Here is a 21,400-nt window from a genome sequence, read left to right on the forward strand (position 1 = left end):
ATGTTTATTATTTAATTTATTCTCTTAACAATTCTGTAATATAAAAGCCAGAGGCAAAGTGGATAGAGTACTGGATTTGTAATCAGGAAGACCTGAACTCACTTGTCACTTCAGAGACTTACTAGTTCTATGACCCTGGGCAAGTCACTTGAGCTCTCTCTGTTTCAGTCTTCCCAACAGTAAAATAAGGGAAGGAGAACAAAATAAGAATTTATATAGTTTCTTCCATGTTCCAGGTACTGTGCTAAGCACTTTTTAAAAAATATCTTATTTGATCCTCCCAATGAGGTAGATGCTATTATTACCCCCATATTATAGTCAATGAAACTAAAGCAAAGAGAGATTAAGTGACTTACCCAGGGACACACAACTAGGCAATGTCTGAAGTTGGATTTAATTCAGATCTTCCTGAATCCAGGCCCAGCATTCTTCCCAGTTTGCAACCTACCTGGCAATAATAGGTATAATAATAGCATTTACTTCACAGGATTGTTGTGAGGATCAAGTGATAATGTACACTACACTTTAATAAAGCCTTAAAGTGCTATATAAATACTATCTATTATTAAGCACAGGGAGATGTTACTAAATCCTTTTGTGAATGAGGAAACAGCAACAACACAGGAAGCTTAACTGATGAGGGAGTTACAATGACCAAATCAGCTGTCAACTTCTATTCCTATATCCATATGTGTCACCAGACTTTGTACCCATGTCTTCGAATTCCTTCAGAAGAACATGCCCTCTCTAAAGAGGTGATTGGGTATGGCGGTGATAGTGCTGAGTTTCAATTTAGGAAAACTTAGGTTCAGATCCTGCTCTAACACTCATTATCCCATGTAATCTTGGACAAGTTTTTTAATTTCAGTGTACCTCAAACAAAACTCCCCAGAATTTCTCATTTACTAAATCTAGGAAAGTTTGGGAATTTGTGATGATGGAATGATTTTCCATACAGTGAAGTCTCTACATTGTTAGAAGCACAGATCCCATCCATATGTATTGTCACTGATATTTGAGCTCCTTGAATAAGCCCCAGTGAGATAATGTATTTAAAGTACTTTGCAATTAAATCTCCTAAATGTCAGTTACCATAAGAAGTGAAGGTTAAAACTAAACTATAATTAAGAAAAAAACTTTCCCAATCTGACTCAGTAGCCTACCCCTAAACAAGACTAGTTTTCTAGACTCTTCTTCTACAGCCATAAGGTAAACAGTGGCAGCAAGAAATGTTTTGTGATCTGGGATGACCTGAATTACAACATCAATACAGCAATAATCAATAATAGTAAAGCACTTTCTTTTAAATGAAAAGTTCTGATATCTGATGAAAAGCTGTAAAAACTTACCAGTGTCTCTTATAAGAGGCACAACTAGGTGTGTTTAAGAACAGAAAATGGATAAGAAAGAAACCCAGGTAGTCCTTAGGCCCCAGAGAGTCTGGGTCTATTAAAATACATCAAACTACAATTTCCTCAGTCTCCTCACTAAGCAGATACTTAGAAAAAGGCATGCAATCAAAGCAGACATTCTGAACTGAGTGCCTCAAATTTATTAATTCCTCCTGGACAAGATAAGGAGAAAGAAAACCTCTGAAGTATGCAAATTTCATTGTTTTAATGCATAAGGACTTTTAACCCTGAAAAGCAGAGCCCCAATAATTGAAAAGCCTTTAAGTTTTGGATGGTGTTCTCCAAATCCTGCTATTGAGTTCAACATAATTATTCTGCAATGAATGACTGATTGACTGCTCATCAAAACTGCAGTTTAGTCCCTGGGATAGGACCAGTCAAAGTGAGACCTTCAAATATGATTATTATTACTGAACATTTTGATGACTTTAGCATTCACAAAAGGACATATGAGGGAATTGTAGGTTGCTTTTTTTCCCCCTAGACCTAAAAAAGAAACTTAGGGACAACATGTCACGCATTTGAGCATATGCTTTCTTTCTTTTTTAAAAATTATTAGCTTTTTATTTACACGATACATACATGTATAATTTTTCAGCATTGACAATTGCAACACCTTTTGCTCCAATTTTTCCCCTTCTTCCCCCCAGCCTCTCCCCCAGATGGCAGGTAGACCAATACATGTTAAATATGTAAAAAAGTATATATTAAGTACAATATATGTATACATATCCATACAGTTACTTTGTTGCACAAGAAGAATCTGACTTTGAAGTAATTACAATTAACCTGTGAAGGAAATCAAAAATGCAAGCAGACAAAAACAGAGAATTGGAAATGCTATATAGTAGTTCACACTCAATTCCCAGAGTTCTTTCGCTGGGTGTAGCTGGTTCTATTCATTTTTGAACAAATGGAACTGGTTTGGTTCATCTCATTGTTGAAGAGAGCCACGTCCATCAGAACTGATCATCGTATAGTATTGTTGTTGAAGTATATAAGAGCATGTGCTTTCTAATAAAAGAAATTTTTTGTCATACATTTAATTTGATTATTATTGAAAGCTCTGACAAGACAATTTTTTCTTGTCTGAAAAATGGGAATGTGGATATTTATCTATTTTTCTTCACAAGGGTGATATTTAAAGCTTTCATTAAAAAAGTTTTTGTGAGGTAATACCAATACAGTGCCTTAAGCTCTTTGCAGAAAAGTACTATGTTAATGAAAAAAAAATTATTACTCTGAAAGAAATTGCACCTAACTTGGTAGAAAATTAGAAGAGAAAGTTAGGAAGTAATTAAAAGTAATTGGTATCTTGCTATCCTTACAAGGTACTATTTTTGCTTTTTCTAGATACCTTCAAATAAGTATCAAATCCAAAGGGGAAAAAAAAGGAGAAAACTGTCAAGTCCCCTTTATTTTTAGGAAGACATTCTGAAACACTGTCACTAGCATGAGAGTAGCTATGAATGACGCCTGGAACATGTTATTAATAGAAAATAAAAGTAAGGTTTTAGAGTCAATGATGGCATTATAAGGTCTTTGTTCTTTAAACATAAGGGAGAGATTAGGAAAGTAACTGGAATAGCTTGAACACTAAAGAGATCTCTTTCCTGGTACCAAGAGAGATAGTAGGGCTGCTAGATATTGATCCAAAAATGTTTGATAAGAAATGATTGACTGAACTTTTTTTCTTCCTTGCTAGATTATCTTTAGAATCCATTTGACCCATCCCCCTGATTTTATTGATCAATAAACAGAATCTATAGGCAGTAAGTGATTAAATCAGGATTTGGACCCACATCCTAATCTAATTCATTTTCCTGAGTTCAAATCAGGCCTAAGGCATTTACTAATTGTGATCCCCACATAAATCATTTATTTAACTTTGGAAAATGAGTTGGAGAAGGAAATGGCAAACCACTCTGGTATCTTTTCCATGAAAATTCTAAATGGAATCGTAAAGAATAGAACACAACTGAAATGACTGAACAACAATTTTTGAATCAGAATGTAGCATTCTTTCTCCTACATTGCTTCATAGCTAGCTCCAGATAATCCCTTTTGTGATAACGGTCTCTGGTGTCAACATGATGGTCCTTAGACCATGTGACTTTTCTTTTTCCAATTTGTGCACAAAAGCAGGGACTAGATGTCAGGTCGAAATAAGAGCTAGTTCTAGTCTGGCTAAAATATAGAATACCTGAAGTAAAATAAATGAAATAAAGGCTAAAAAGGCAAATGAGAGCCAGCTATCAGGCTGAGAAGTTTGTATTTTATTCTAGCGCTAATAGGGAAGCACTAAGAATTTTTGATCAGGAGAGTGAAATGATTGAAATGCCTAAGGAAGATCATTTGAACAGTTAGAAGATTAACTGAAGGGGGGTGGGGTAGAAGTAGAGAGATCAATTAAGAAGACTTTAGTGCAACCAAGAAAGATTTTAGAGTCTGAACTAAGCCACACAAATGAAAACAAAGGGATGAATATAAGAAATGTAGAGGCAGAATTGATAAGACTCAAAAATTGATTAGATATAGGCAGTGAAAGAAAGGGGAAAAAATCAAAGAAAACTGAGAGGTAATGAACTTAAGTGCCAGAGAATGTTACCTCAACAGAAGAGGAAAGTTTGGGGAATAGGCATATTGAGGCAGTAAAATAATAGGTTCATTTCTGGATGTTTTGAGTTTGAGATGCTGATACAACTTCCACATGGAGATATCTAGCAGCTTGGTGATCAAAAACTGAAGTTCAGAAAACAACAGATAATTGGACACAGAGATTCAGAAGTCATCTGTATAGAGAAGGTAACTGAACACACTGGATGTCAGTAAGACAACTGGTATGTATTAAAACACAGAATATTTCCAAGCATTGTGCCAAGTACTAAGAATACAAAGAAGGACAAAAAAAAAAATTCTTCTGTCAAGCAGCTCATAATCCAAATGTGTGCACACACATACACACATACATACATGCATGCACACTTATACATGACAGGTTTTGTGCTTCTGATGCTACTGCTTATAGCTTTCTTCACTACATCACAATCTGTTGTGCTCTATGGAATCTTTCTTCTGGTGCACTGCCATATTCTTTTCCTTCATAATGCTGCCATCTGTGGGTTTTCTGCTGAGTTGGTCTGTTCTCTTCACTATGCAATAATCTGCTCTTTTTAAGGTATTTTGGTTTGGATTATAATTTTCTTGAAGGTCCTTTCCAGATCTAGATCAAAGATGCTATGATTCTAGGATCTTCTAGATTCCCTTGCTTCTGCCTTCGCTATTTCTCTCTGAATTGCCTACTATTTGAATTGTTTCTTTTAACTCCCATTATGCTTTGAAATTCATTCAAATCCCCTAAGCACTCTACAATTTAGGGCTGAAGCAGACCTTTAATTCTGACTTTTTGCAAGTTGCAAAATTGATGCTCTCCCTAACCATATACCAAAACAGCTTCAGACACCTCTTACAAGGATGGTGCTGGCATGTTAAATACAGATATTTTTCCTACACTGTGGGATAGACTTCTGAGACAGTAATCTTTCTATTAATTCCTAAAGTGTCTCTGGGTCATCTTACCATACCTCTTCATTTTTTTCATGGCATCATTATTATTTTGGCTTATCTTCCATAACTTTGGGTTGGTTCTATGTGCTTGAAATTAGAGATTATCAGTGCCAAGGTCTCCTATGTTTCCCTGTTTTCCTTTTTAAAAAATTTCTCAGCACATCCACTTCCTCTACTTCTGTCTTTCTATGTTTCACTTGTTTTTATTTTACTGATGTTAAATGTCTTAAGTTTGGAATAATTCACATAACAATTGAATTCTTCAGGGGAAAAAGAATCCAACAAATAAATGTAGTGCTGCAGAGTGAGATTGTGTACTAGGATAATCATGCAAATTGTATACAATAATACAGCCAAGCCTGAAAGAATGGTGATGGGTGATTTAAAATGCTAATTCAAATGTAAAGTATATATCCTAGTAGTGAAACTGTCCTCAGGATCTTGATATTCATAAAGTACCAAATTACATCACTGAGACACTGGGAAGTATGGAAAAGGTTGATACACACAAAAACTGGTTTTGCTATAAAACTTTTAGAATTCATCAGCATATGTGTGGGCAATAAAAATAATCACTTGATCAAAACTGTAGGACAGCACTTCAAAATATTACCGTAAGATCATATTCTCATGATTATAGAGCATGAAGGCATCTTACAGGCTACCAAGGCCAAATATCTTCTTTTATAAATGAAGAAATTGAGACTCTGAAACGGTAAGTAATTTGTCCATGATCAGATAGTTGACAAATATCTAAGGTAGAATTTGAACTTGAGGAGCCAGTGCCATTGCAGCCACTGTGCCAGGGACACAAACAGGTACTTTGGGCAGTAGGCAAGCTGTTGCCATTACGATGAGCAAAAAAGAGCAGCAAAAGCATGGAACACTATTGGGATAAAGGCTTCTTGAAAAAGTTAAGATTTGAGTTGGGGCTTGAAAAGAGTCAGAAGATGAAGACAAGTATGGAGAATGTTCCAGGCATAGGAACAGTCACGAAAAATGCCTGGGATTCCAAAAATCACAAGGAGGTCTAATGTCAATGGATCTTGGAGTACATGGAAGGAATAAATTATAAAACTGAAGGATTAGAAAGATCCTGATTAGGAAGGATGTTAAAATAGAAACAAGATTTTACATTTGATACTGGATGTAATAGGATGAGATGGTCAGATTTAAGTTTTATGAAAATCAATTAGACCACTGGGTGGAGGATAGACTAAGTTGGGAGAGACCAATGAGCTGATCATCACAATTCTCCAAGCATGGAAGGATGAGGGCCTGTAGCAACAGAGTGAGTGCTGTGTGGGAAAGAAAGAGGCATATATGAGAGATGTTATAAAGGTAGAAATGACAGAACTTGACAACTGATTCAAGACTGAGGGTGAGAGAGAATGAGAAGTTAGAGATGATAATTTGCTAGCTGAGAATGGGCTGGGATGGGAAAAGATGACACAGGAAGACTAACTAGGGGGCTTCTCAGTGAACAGCAATAGCCTACCTCACCAGACTCTTTTGCCTTTATAGACTTTCTCCATTTCCCAATGTCTGACAATTGTATAATGTATATTGTATAATAATATTTTATATTTTATGTCCTCACAATAACCCTATAGAGGGTTATGAGAGGGTTTTAATCTCTTAATTGTAATTAATTATTGCTGTTTTGTTAAAAAAAAAAAAACAACAAAAAATTGAGCTTCAATAAGTGACAGAGCATAGTTTGAGGTTTCTAGATCTAGTTCAGTGACATATCCACTACTCCAGACTGACTGAAATATAAAACATTATTTTTATTATGTATGTGATTTATTATTATTATCACTACTTTCATTTGGGTAGAATGAATCAAAAGACCATCAAGAGCTTATCGCTGGGTATATAGAGAAATTGCCTCTCAGAACTAGATGATTTCTCCAACCAATAACAAGAAAAAAGGCTTTTGAAGACTTACCCAAGAAATTAAGTTTATGATAGAACATGGACTATCCATTTATCTATCTATATAGATATATATCTATCAAATCTATATAGATATATATGTCAAATATCAAATCAAAATTTATATAGATATATAGATATAGATGTAGATATATATATCCCAGCTACAAAGAGATATAATGTACCTATTAAGATACCTCAGACTTTATGAGCTGAAAAACAGGTGGTTATGTTAAATTTAATAGATAGGAGACCCAAAATTCTGAGTCACCAACTCAAAGTACCAGTAAAAGTACATTGAAACTGTGTTCATCATAAAATAAAGCGAAGTGTCTTACCAAGGGTTTCAAGCCCTTCTCTAAAAACAGTAATGCTAAGAAGACTGAATCAAAGGGCAGTAGCTAGTTGAGAGAATGCTCATCTTTGTCCTAAAAGACATGGCTTCCTGGGGCTAAAATTTTCCTGTTGAAGACATTATGGGATCAGCTGGAAGGAACCTTTGAATTCATCTAGTCCTACCCTAATTTTTTACAAATGATGAAACTGGATTTCATAGAGATTAACCAACTTTCCCAAGGAAATATAATTAGGTCTCTCCTGATTCCTGATCCTGATAAGAGTTGGCTCTTATCATCTCTTTGACTATGTCACTTGGAAAGACTTAGGATCCAAAACTCTGAGGATACAAAGAAGGAGAACCTAAGAAGCAGCATTTTGCTGATCCTATGCCAGGGTTTTTACCCTTTTTAAAGATGGTCGAAAAAAATTCTATGTCTGCTCCCTCTCTTCTCTGGGGAAATGATATCTGAGTATTTTAATTGATTCAGAAGTTATAGACAGCAGGAATCATAGTCAAACAGTATTTTGCTGTAGAGCTTTTGAGACTAGTGAAACAATATCTGAAGGCTCTTCTAGGTAGTTGAGTATCATTCAAATGAGCAGTGCCTAATAAGGAGACTATGTGACCAATATGAAACAGCCTGGTGAAAGCAAGAATTAGAGGAAGGACATAATTAGAAAGTATCAGGATCCTTAAAGCATCAGTGGCCTTAGTGGCTCCTCTGCTATTGTGTCTTGGGTGCATATACTTATGTGGGACATATGTATCACTCTATGATTGAACTTATTAACATTTGTTCATTATATGTGGATGTGACAGATGAATTGTTCCCTATATATGAGCCAAATTTATTCCCTTAGGGTACCTATTCTTTCCATTGATGAGTCATATGTTAATGGAAGAGTAAAAGGAAATCTTTGTTGATGCTTTTCTCCATATACTATTTCATTAAATGCCTTTACTTTGAACTAATTGTGTCCTTTAGCAATTAAAGCCTTTGGAAGCAAGCTACAGTCCTAGAAGAATGGAACAAACTGGAAGTAGCCATTCACAGGAAGAATCAAATATGGTAACTGTGTCTGTGTTTCATCTTCTATTATACTCGAATCTCTATGATACTAGAACCTATAGCTCATCTGAAGATGACATCTCATCCATTCTTTTCACTAGTTGTCCTCCATGCTTGAAATGTTCTTCCTTCACATCTCTTTGCTTTCCTGGCTTTCCTCAGGAGCTAAAGTCCAACCTACATTCTTCCAAAAAAAAATCTTCCGTTTTGTACTGCAAAATAATGGTTTGGTCATATATGTTTATTTTGTATTTAATTTATACTTTAATATATTTAACATGTATTGGTCATCCTGCCATCTAGGGGAGAGGGTGGGGGGAAGGAGGGGAAAAATTGGAACAAAAAGTTTGTCAATTGTCAATGCTGTAAAATTACCCATGCATATAACTTGTAAATAAAAAGCTATTAGAAATAAAAAAATAATTAAAAAAAATCTTCCTAGTCCTTCATACCCTTATTGCTTTCCTTTTGAGATTATCTCAGATATGCCTACTGTGTTTTTTCTTATGTTTGTAGAATTTTATTTTTCCAAATATATGCAAATATAGTTTTCAACATTAATCTTTGCAAAACCTAACAAACCAAATTTCTCTCCTTCCCTTCCCCTGCTCTCCCTCCCCAAGACAGCAAGCAAGCCAATGTAGGTTAAATATATGAAATTCTTTTAAACATATTTATGTATTTGTCATGTTGTAAAAAAAAAAACCAGGTTAAAAAAAATACAAGAAAGGAAAGGGGGAAAAAAGCCAAGCAAGTAAACAATAAGAAAACAAAATTGAAAATATGCATTCATCTACATTCAGTCTTTATAGTTCTCACTTTGGATGTGGATGGTACTTTCCATCCCAAGGCTATTAGAATTGATTTAAGTCATCTCATGTTGAAAAGAGTCAAGTCCATCACAGTTGATCATCATATAATTTTATTGTTATTGTGTACTATATGCTCTTGGTTATGTTCACTTCAATTAGCATGAGTTCTTATTAAGTGTTTCCAGGCTTTTCTGAAATCAGCCTGCTCATCATTTCTTATATAATAATAATATACATAATATACATACATACAACAATAATACACATAATTTATATAGACTATATATTCAATGTAGAATAATATGTATAATAATTAATTTCATACACTGTATCCTATTCAGCTATTTTCCAATTGATAGGCATCCACTCCATTTCCAATTCCTTGCCACCATAAAAAAGGTTGCTACAAACATTTTTGCACATGTTGGTCCTTTAGAGACACTGTTGGATCAAAGAGTATGCACTGTTTGATAGCATTTTGGGCATAGTTCCAAATTGCTATCCAGAAGGGTTGGATCAGTTCACCAATTCACCAACAATGTAGTAGTGTTCCAGTTTTCTCACAAACTCTCCAACATTTATCATTATTTTTTCCTCTCTTGTTAGCCAATCTGAGAAGCATGAAGTTGTATTTTACAGAAGGTTTTTTTTTTTCTGTATCTGTCAAGAAAATCATGTTTTTTTTTTTTTTTTATTAGTTTTGTGTTGATATGGTCAATTATGTTGATAGATTTCCTAATAATAAACCAGCCCTGCTTTCCTGTTGTAAATTCCATTTGGTCAGAGGGTATTATCCTGGTGATAAATTGCTATTTACTAATGTTCTATCTAAGATTTTTGCATCAGCCCTTTTTGTAGTGGCTAGAAACTGGAAACTGAATGGATGTCCATCAGTTGGAGAATGGCTGAATAAATTGTGGTATATGAAAATTATGGAATATTACTGTTCTGTAAGAAATGACCAACAGGATGATTTCAGAAAGGCCTGGAGAGACTTACACGAACTGATGCTAAGTGAAATGAGCAGGACCAGGAGATCATTATATACTTCAACAACAATACTAGATGATGACCAGTCCTGATGGATCAGGCCATCCTCAGCAACGAGATCAACCAAATCATTTCTAATGGAGCAGTAATGAACTGAACTAGCTATACCCAGAAAAAGAACTCTGGGAGATGACTAAAAACCATTACATTGAATTCCCAGTCCCTATATTTATGCACACCTGCATCTTTGATTTCCTTCACAAGCTAATTGTACAATAATTCAGAGTCTGATTCTTTTGTACAGCAAAATAATGTTTTGGTCATGTATACTTATTGTGTATCTAAGTTATATTTTAATATATTTAACATCTACTGGTCATCCTGCCATTTAGGGGAGGGGGGGGGGAAGAGGTGAAAAATTGGAACAAGAGGTTTGGCAATTGTTAATGCTGTAAAGTTACCCATGTATATATCCTGTAAGTTAAAGGCTATTAAAAAAAAAAAAAAAAAAAAAAAAAAAGATTTTTGCATCAATATTCATTAGGAAAACTGTTGTATACTTTTCTTTCTCTGTTTTGGCCTTTCCTAATTTAGATATCAGCACTGTATCTGTGTCATAAAAGGAATTTGGTAGGACTCCTTTTTTCCCCTAGTTTTCCAAATGGTTCATATGTTATTGGAATTAATTATTCTTTAAATATTTGGTAGAATTCACTAGTAAATCAATCTATTCATGGAGATTTTTTTCTTACGAAGTTCATTGACAGCTTGTTCAATTTATTTTTCTAAAATGGAATTATTTAAAGTAAATGATTTCCTCCTCTGTTAATCTTGGCAATCCATTTTGTCACATTTGCTGCTATACAGTTGGGCAAAATAGCACCTAATTATTGTTTTAATTTCCTCTTCATTGGTGGTAAGTTTGCCCTTTTCATTTTTGATATCAGTAATTTAATTTTCTTCTTTTCTTTTTTGAATCAAGTAATGAAAGTTTTATCTATTTTGTTGGTTTTTTAATAAAACCAACTCTTACTTTTGTTTACTAGTTCAATAGTTTTCTTCTTTTCAATTTTTTAAATCTTTCTTAAGATTTTCAGAAATTCTACTTTGATATTTAATTGGGGGGAGTTAATTTGTTCTTTTTCTAGCTGTTTTAGTTGCATGTTCAGTTCATTGATCTTTTCCTAGTTTCCAATTAATTTTTGATCTATTTTTCCTTGACTCTTTATAACATGCAATTTTTATTGCATTCTGATCTGAAAAGGATGTATTTATTATTTCTGTCTTTCTGCCTTTGATTATGAGGTTTTTATGTACTGATAGATGGTCAAATTTGTGTAGATACCAAACAATGCTGAGAAAAAGCTATGTTCTTTTCTGTCCCCTTTCTGTATAATTTCTCCAAAAGCCTATCATAGCAACTTTTCTAAAATTCCTTAACTTCTTTCTTGTTTATTTTGTGGTTGGATTTCTTTAACTCTGATACCTTCCACTATTATAATTTTGCTGCCCATTTCTTCTGGCATCCCACTTAATTTTTCTAGGCATTTGGATGCTATACTACTTGGTGCATATATGTTTAATATTGATATTACTTTATTATCTATGGTACCTTTTAGTAGGATGTGGTTTCCTTCCTTACTTCCTTTAATTAGATCTATTTTTGCTTTTGCTTGATCTAAGATGAGGATCGCTACCTTTGTTTTTTTTCCCTTCAGCTGAAACATAATATATTCTGTTCCTGAACAGCTCTCCCAATTTCTTTTCCCAATGTTTCTTTTGCATCTCTTTTAAGATTCTTTTTGAACTCTTCCAAGAAACCCTTATGAACAGGATACCAGTTCATATTCTTCTTTGATGACTTTGAAGCCTTTAAGGCTTCACCTGAAAGAATTTTGCCTTTGCTGTCCTCTTCTGGATTTATGTTCTTAACTTCTCTTTCTCCATGGTAGCTCTCTATGGTAGGTCTTTTTGCTTTTTTATTCACTTTTAAATGTTGAGATCTGCTTCTAGGGCACAAGGGGAATTGTCCCAAGTTTCCTCTGAAAAGTAATGGAGGGTTTTCACTGACTGTGTCAGGGCTGCTGGGTGATTCCAGCCAAGTCATTCCTTTGAATTTGCCTTCTGCAGTTGCTTTGGAGGTCTCACACCTAGTCTGCTGATCCACTGAACTTCTGAACCAGGACAGAGTAGCCAATACTGTGCATTTTTGCTAACAGTCATTCACCAGATTCCCCCAACCAGGTGCTGTTGCTGACCAGGGCTGGGTCTGCCCCTGCCCAAAAAAGATAGGCCATTCTTGAAGTCCTTCCAAGAACTTAAAAATTATTACACTCTGAATGTTTGTGGCTTCTCTCATTCCAAAATCTTTTCAGAGGCTTGATTTAAGTGTTGAGATTCTGAAAGAAGATGAGGAGAGCTCAGGCAAGATCTGTCTACTCTCCACCATCTTGGCTCTACCCCATTTCCTACTGTATTTTGTTTATACCCAGTTATGTGCATAGCATCTCTACCTTTATGGGCCAAAACTTGAAACAAGGATACTTACAAGCTACTAAGTGGAATTGAAGAGACAATGGGTATCTAGTTTAGCATGATTCAGTATGATTGATTTAACCCTACAACAAATAATGGTTTCCTAGTGATATAATAATTGGTTTATACTCAGTGTAGAGCATATAAGCATATAATCAAACCTTAGCCAGGATTGATTCCAAGAGATTCAGAGGGCAGAGAAGACAGGTGGGAGCTCAAGCTCTTGGAACCAAGAAGAGAGATAGGCCTCTAAGAAAGCTAACCAGGCCCTAGGAAATGAGACAAGACTTTGAAAGATATAATAAAGGATTTGGACTTTAACCCCTGGCTACTCTTCTGATGATTACTGAATTGAAAGGAAGGCTGCTCCCAGAGACCCCAAGAAAACCGAAAAAGAGAACATTACATCTTTAGACTGAGTTCCAGGACTTTCTTTTGTGTTTTTCTGTATGCTCAGTTCTAAGAACAGTGCTTGGCCCATAGTAGGAGCTTTGTAAATACTTCTTGACTTGACTTCTTAATAGTACAGGCACACAAGCAATATTTAGCAAAATGTATTTCAGAATGAAATGAAATTTTCTTATATCCCTTGTGTTATTTTCATACCTGATAAATTTAAGCTTTTAGAAAATATTATCATTGGACGCCCATCAATTGAAGAATGGCTGAATAAATTGTGGTATATGAATGTTATGGAATATTATTGTTCAGTAAGAAATGACAAGTAGGATGATGTCAGAGAGGCCTGGAGAGACTTATATGAACTGATGCTAAGTGAAATGAGCAGAACTAGGAGATCATTATACACATACTAGGTGATGATCAAATCTGATGGAAGTGGCTCTCTTCGATAATGAGATGATCCGAATCAGTTCCTGTTGTTAAGTAATGAACAGAACCAGCTACACACCCAGTGAAAGAACTATGGGAAATGAGTGTGGACCGCAACATAGCATTTCCACTCTGTTATTGTTTGCTTGTATTTTATTTTCCTTCTCAGGTTATTTTTACATTCTTTCTAAATCAGATTTTTCTTGTGCAACAAGATAACTGTATAAATATGTATACATATATTGTATTTAATATATTTAAAATATATTGGATTACCTGCCATCTAGGGAAAGGGGTGGGGAGAAGGAGGGGAAAAGTTGGAACAGAAGGTTTCACAAGGGTCAATGATGAAAAATTACCCGTGCATATGTTTTCTAAATAAAAAGCTATAAATTTGGAACTATGCTCAAAAAGTTATCAAATTGTGCATACCCTTTGATCCAGCAGTGTTACTACTGGGCTTATATCCCAAAGAGATCATAAAGAAGGGAAAGGGACCTGTATGTACACGAATGTTCGTGGCAGGCCTCTTTGTAGTGGCTAGAAACTGGAAACTGAGTGGATGCCCATCAGCTGGAGAATGGCTGAATAAATTGTGGTATATGAATATAATGGAATATTATTGTTCTGTAAGAAATGACCAACAGGATGATTTCAGAAAGGCCTGGAGAGACTTACACGAACTGATGCTGAGTGAAATGAGCAGGACCAGGAGATCATTATATACTTCAACAACAATACTATATGATGACCAGTTCTGATGGACCTGGCCATCCTCAGCAAGGAGATCAACCAAATCATTTCTAATGGAGCAGTAATGAACTGAACCAGCTACGCCCAGAGAAAGAACTCTGGGTGATGACTAAAAACCATTACATTGAATTCCCAATCCCTATATTTATGCCTACCTGCATTTTTGATTTCCTTCACAAGCTAATTGTACAATATTTCAGAGTCTGATTCTTTTTGCACAGCAAAATAACAGTTTGGTCATGTATACTTATTGTGTATCTAATTTATATTTTAATATATTTAACATCTACTGGTCATCCTGCCATCTGGGGGAGGGGGTGGGGGGTAAGAAGTGAAAAATTGGAACAAGAGGTTTGGCAATTGTTAATGCTGTAAAGTTACTCATACATATAACATGTAAATAAAAGGCTATTAAATTAAAAAAAAAATAAAAAGCTATAATAAAAAAAGAAAGAAAACATTGTCTTCCATAATAATGGAAAACATACTGTATTGAACTGTCTACAAACTATACACCTCAAGTGCCAAGGCTTTTGATGGAAAAAGAAGTTCTTTTTCCATCAAAAGCCTTGGCACTTACATAGTGTTTTCAATTCTCAAATTTGTCTTCTCAGTCACTCTTATTATTTATTCTTTACCATGTCCCTGGCCTATGAGAAAGATTAAGATCAAACTCACTCATTTATAGGATACTTCAGAGCTTTGTTCAGTGGCAGGAACTTGATGTCAGGGAATGGTTAAAAACTGATAGTCTGGGATTCAACCATCTAAAATAATAACAACCAACATTCGGATCAGTATTTTAAAAATTTAAAAGTGCTTTATAGACATTAACTTGTTTGAACCTCACACCAATCCAGTCAAACAGGTAATATGAGTATTTTTATGTGAACTGATACTGTGGCTTAAAGTAACTAAAGGAACTTGCATTCAAGGGTGAAAAGTGGCAAAGTCCAGATTTTACAATCAACCAAGTCTAATAGACTGTTCATTCACATATATGAAACATGTGAGACTGGGTTATACATAAAGGGATATATATGTAGGGAGGATAAGTACCATGAACAACTAGTGAAGGAGGTGCTTCTGCCATTGATTCTATGGGTTCATGATTCTTTCTAATGATAAAATTTCTCTGTAGAGGGCTGAACTCCAAAAAGGTATGCTTGAATCAGACAATCCAGCACTTAAGGCTAATTACCTATTTAATGTGAGATAATGACTCTATTAGTATATATTTGGATAAAGGCTCTCCTCACCATTGGTGCTTGCTGAATGTTTGGTGTTAAGATAATCATAGGCAAGGATTGGAGCAGGGTAGGGAGGGAGAGGCCAGAGTCACTTGGCATCAGGACAAGAAGTAGAGACGCTAGAGACTCGGGACTCCAGAATCCAGGATACATCTTTGGCAAGCTACATAGCAGTTTGCCTGCCTCCTTCATTTCTCCCCCTAAAGACCCCTTTGATTTATCCTAACTCTGGCTGATCCTGAAGTCCTCCAGGGAGCTAGCCCATACTTTACATTTGGCACCCAATATGGACCAAGGGCCCTAATTTCACTGAAGAAGTCCCTGTGACCAGGAAATAGGATGAGTATTAAAATAGACAAACAAGGAATTTACTTTGTTAAGGGCTAAACTACTAACTTTCTTTTTCTAGCTGAAATGGGGCAGATAGTAGGAAAAGGTTCTCCCCCACCCTCACCCTGAGGGAGCTCTATAGAAAGCATGCTTAGACTAATGAAAGAGGCAAGGTTTGCTTGTAATTTGGGAGCAGACTGGTAGACTCTTGGGTATATTAGAATGTCTTCTCCTCGGTTCTTCAAGGAAGAAGAAATAGAGCTAGATAACTGAAAGCTAGTAGGAGATCAACTATGTGAATATTACAATGATAAAGGTCCTGATTCAATTTTTAAGGAAACATTCTATACATACAACATAATACAATTAGCCTTAAAGAATTCCAAAAGTTCTAAAAAAAAAAAAGAAAAAAGAAAAAAGAAAGAAAGGAAAGTTTAAAGAACAGCTAGATAAGGAAGCTTGAGGAGAAAGAGGAAAATATCACCCAAAGGCATGGGGAGTTAATCGAACTTAAAGGGCAGGTGATTCTCACTCTCACAGCCCAGCTTCAACTCCACCTACACCACAGCAGGCTCTTGATCCTCCCCTATCAACTTCACTTTCCTGGATGGAAGGAGGAGGAGGAGGAGTGGGAGGAACAATGATATCACCAGCACCTCCCCCACCCAGTAATCACCCCCTCTATGACTCAATTGCAAAAGGTACTACTTAAAACCAAAGAGGAAGGGCAGAATACAGCTGATTTGAGAATAGAAATGTATCCTGTGATTGAACAGCTTAACTCTTTAGGTCAAGAAAGGAGAAAATACACTCCTTTTAATCTAGAAATTATTTAAAGACTTGAAAAAAGGCTTGTACTCTTTATGGGGCTACATCATCTTATGTTAAGATGTTATTACAAAATTTGACTTATGAAATTTTAACCTCTAGTGACTGGAAATTTGTAGCAAGGACTTGCTTAAATCCTGGACAAAACTTGTGGTTCTCTGAATATAGTGAACTCTGTAGGATACAAGCTCAACAAAATAGGCAAATGGTAGTTAATACATTAGTCACCTGTGATTAACTAACAGGTGTAGGTTCTTATGCAGACACTTCAGCACAGATTAATTACCCTATAGCAGCAGGTAAGCAAATTGCTTCTGCTGCTATCAAAGCATGGCCTTCACAAAAATAGCACAAGGGCCAAATGAACCCTTTGCTGATTTTGTAGGATATCTGCAGACAGCTGTCATATGAACTATTGGTGAAAATGCAGCCACAAAAATTATGATAAGGCAAATTGCTAAAGAAAATGCTAATGAGGTTTATAGAAGAAATACTAGGGCTACACAAGGATGCTCCTTTAGAGGAGATCATAAGACACTGTGCCACAGTGGGTACAAATACCTTTTATACCCAGGCTATGATTCAGACTTCCCAAGATCCAAACATAAGAAAACAGGGTCCCTTTTGGCAAGGGACTTCCAGAGAGACTCATCAGTGCTTTCAATGTGGTAAAGTAGAGCATCTGAAAGCTCAGTGTTGGCATAGAGACCGAGTGAGAAAACAGGAAGGGAGAACAAGACCCAAAACCCTATGTCCAAAATGCAACCTTGGGCATCAGAATGAAGATTAATTCAGGGAAAAGGATGGGGGGCCCAGCCCCAGGGCCCAAAACAAAAAATACTTGGGGTATGATGGCAGCCAATGCTACACCCAGAGAGTCTTTGGAAGTTCAGTACTCAGACATAATCAATCAGCCAGGAAGCAACCTGATGGGAGAAAGGGATTACAATTGGGGAGAATAGAGCTGTATGCAGCTGGGACTATGAGATACCCCCTGAAGAGGTGAAATCTGTTCCTCTCCAGCTTATGGATCCCTTGCCTCCAGGTACAGTAGGCTTGACCATTTCACCTCCTGAGAGCACCAAACAGTCTCCATCTATACACTGATGTGGAAAACTGGGGAATGTGTAGATAATATCCCAGTCACTAATACAGGTAAACAATGTGTGACTTATCAACCAGGAGAAGTAGTAGCATCAGGTTTACTGATTCAGACTACTAAAAAACAATCTGGTGATAGTTGCCCAGATTCTGACTCCAAGCAACAGAATCCAGAAATATTCTGGACTGCAGCAGCTACAGCTGACTGTCCTATGCTCACTATCTATATAAATGGCATACCATTAGAAGGATTGGTAGACAGAGATGCAGATTATACAGTCATTAGAGGTGCCAACTAGTAGTCACTGGCCAAAGATTAAGGCAGACACCTACATGTCTGGCGTAGGAGGATCAATAGCAGCTGAAGTTAGTGATACCCCTTTGAGATGGACATTTGAAGGTGAAACAGAAGTTTTTATTTCTTTTATAGCTGAAAAAATCCCCATCAATCTGTGGGGAAGAGACATTTTATTACAATTAGGATTGCAAATGAGCACTTTGGTTTTTTAGGCAGGGCTGCTGTTGAAGATCTGCCAATACTCTCACCTGTTCCTATTCAATGGAAAACTGATACACAATGATACACAAGTGTGGATAGAACAGTGGCCCTTAGCTAATGATAAAAACTCAGTCCTTATTAGATATAGTGCAGGAGCAACTTGACCAAGGACACGTACAACCTTCTCTAAATTCCTTGGAATTCACCTGTATTTGTTGTAAAAAAAAAAAAAAAATCTGGGAAATGGAGGATGTTGACTGATTTAAGAAAAGTAAGTGAACAGATGGAAACTATGGGAACTCTTCAGCCTGGACTTCTATCTCCTACTCAGTTGCCTAGAGAATGGCAATTGTCAATGGCCTAGAGTATAGACATTAAGGATTTTTTCTATTCTATGCTTCTAAATAAGGAGTATATGAAAAGATCTGCCTTTTCAGTGCCCAGCGTTAACTTAGCTAAGCCTTGTAAAAGATATGACTGTACAGTTTTACCACAGAGAATGAAAAATAGCCCTAATATGTGTCAAATGTATGTTGCATCTGCTCTTCAGTAAGAAAAAGCAATTCCAAAAGTAATGTTATTACATTACATGGATGATATTGGAATGTGCACCTGAGGAACAAATGTTAGAAGCATGTCTACAAAAGACCATAGAAACACTAAGGAAGTACAAATTGCACCTAGCTCCAGAAAAAAATTCAAAGACATGCTCCTTTTCAATATTTAGGATATGAAGTATACTCTAAGATACTTATGATACAAAAACTTTCATTAAGAACAGAGAAGCTAAACACCTTAAGTGACTTTCAGAAATTGATAGGAGATATCCAATGGATGCATCCAGTGTTAGGCTTGACTACCTATCAATTCCAATCAAAATCCAAAATTATGACATTTTAAGGGGAGACAGTGCAAATTTTATTGACCACAGTTCCAAATTTTACACACAGGTCTCCATTAAAGATAATCTGACTGTTACATAATTGGCAAGGGATTCTTGAAGGAAAGGTTTCTAAAGTTCCTCTTAACGGGCCAACTATCTTTACAGATGCATCCAAACATAATATTTGTGCTGTATACTCTCGTGACTTAACTATAAAGAAAGTAGTCAGAACTCTTTTCAGTCCACTCAGCAGAATGAATTTTATGTAATCATTCTACTTATTATCCAGTAGATATAAATATAATATCTGATTTGGCCTATTCAGTGGGTGTGGTACAAAGAATTGCCACAGTCAAATAAAATTTGTAGCTTCCAATATATATCAGCTCTTTAAGAAACTTCAAGAGCAAGTGAGAAAGCATCCAGGTAAGATTTATATTTTGCATGTCCATTTTCATAGTGGACTTCCAGGTCCTATTATTGATGGTAATTCAATGGCAGAAAGCCTTCTAACCATGTTGGCCAATACTCCTTTATTTCAGGCAGTGCAAGAATCTCCTTCTAAATATCATCAGGCTGCTCAAGCTTTACATCTTCAATTTGGGACAACAAAAGAGGAAACTAGGAGCATAGTGAAAAGCCCTGTACAGCTTACCTTCCTTTTAACTCTCCTACGCTCCCTCCAGAGAAGAACCCTCGTGGTTTGAGACCCAGTGAAATTTGGCAAATGGATGTGACCCATTATAAATCTTTTAGTCATCTGTCTTTTATCCACGTTGTGGTAGATACCTTTTCAGGATTCACTTTTGCAATAGCAGCAAAAGAGACACCTAAGTGGTCACTGAATTCCTCATACAAGCATTTGCTATTATGGGTGTGCCACAAACAATAAAAACAGACAATGAACCTGCATATACTTCTAAATATTTTGTACACTTTTGTGCACAGTATAAGATTTTACACACCACTGGCATACCCTTTAATACACAAAGACAGGCAATAGTAGAGAGGAGAAACAGAGACATCAAGATATTCCTCCAAAAACCAAAGAAAGAGAGAGCCACAAGTAATCCTAGAGAACTTCTAAATTTAGCTCTTTATACAATTAACTTCTTGATTTTTTGATAAAGATGCACTGGCTCTGGCAGACAGGCTTTATAATCCACCAGAAAGGCAGTATTTAGTATGAGCAGCTCCACTATCTTTAGGTAATAGTAGGTAATCTTTAGGTGATATGGAGAGATCCAGAAAGTGGTGAATGGAAGGGACTAGATAGGTTAACTGCTTGAGGGAGAGTGTTTGCTTGTATCTCTACAGCTTGAGAAGGAATCAGATGGGTGCCAACGAACTGCATTTGCCTTATCCATTAGAAAGAGATAGAGCAGACCCTTGAAATGAAGGAGAAGATTCAAGAAACATTGGGTAGTTTCTTCACTGATTGTGCCCATCCCTGAAAGAGCATGGCAGTTATGGCAATTGACTCATGGACATCAAAAATTGTTTAACGAGACTGATGCAGGACTTGAAAATCCTCAGGAATCATTGGATTCCCTGAGACATGATAAGACTGTTGCAAGATTTCAAAATCTGCAGGAATCATTTGATTCACTAACATAAAAAGATTGTTGCAGGACTTCAAAAACTTGCAGGGATCATTGGATTCCCTGAAACGTAAAGTAATGGACAATAGATTGGTTTTGGACTATCTCTTCGTTTCTGAAAGAGGCGTATGTGTGATTGTTATTTACATATCATCGTTCTAGGCTTTCTGAAAATCTTTAACACCATGTTGATTCATATTGTTTGTTATATCACTACTTGCATGTACAATTCAGGTTTGTTACACCACATTGAGCCTGTGCCAGATGTAGGGAGAGTCATCACTACTAGCTTGTGCTATATTGCTGTGCACTTGTGTAATACCTCCCATGCTGATGGATTTGTGTATACCTGCTTCTAGTAAGATCCTTCAGCCCAGAAACCCACTAACAATATCTGGCTTCACTCCCCACTTCCCTTGGTGTTTTTCATCTCTCTTCCTGAGAAGTCAGGGAGGGTATAACTATCTGTATTCTAAAATAAAAGAAAGCAGGAGATGTAGAGGGCTGAAACTCCAAAATAGTATGCTTGAATCAGGCAACCGAGCACTTAAGGCTAATTACCTATTTGATGTCAGATAATGACTATTAGCATATATTTGGATTATGGCTCTCCTCACCATTCGTGCTTGCTGAATGTTTGGTGTTAAGGTAATTGTAGGCA

General features: G+C 36.1%; 1 protein-coding gene and 1 long non-coding RNA gene across 6 annotated transcripts in view; both read right to left on the minus strand.

Annotated features, from left to right (window-relative positions):
• NSUN3 (NOP2/Sun RNA methyltransferase 3) overlaps window positions 1-21,400 on the minus strand; it is a 351,925-nt gene that overhangs the window by 152,541 nt on the left and 177,984 nt on the right. The window lies entirely within an intron of this gene.
• Window positions 313-16,584, minus strand: LOC116422303. The gene is made up of 3 exons (XR_004232890.1): window positions 16,360-16,584; window positions 14,926-15,014; window positions 313-448 (listed from the first exon to the last, which is right to left on the minus strand). It is a non-coding gene; the product is annotated as an uncharacterized LOC116422303 (long non-coding RNA).

This window comes from Sarcophilus harrisii, chromosome 3 (assembly GCF_902635505.1).
Source record: "Sarcophilus harrisii chromosome 3, mSarHar1.11, whole genome shotgun sequence".
Taxonomy (NCBI): domain Eukaryota; kingdom Metazoa; phylum Chordata; class Mammalia; order Dasyuromorphia; family Dasyuridae; genus Sarcophilus; species Sarcophilus harrisii.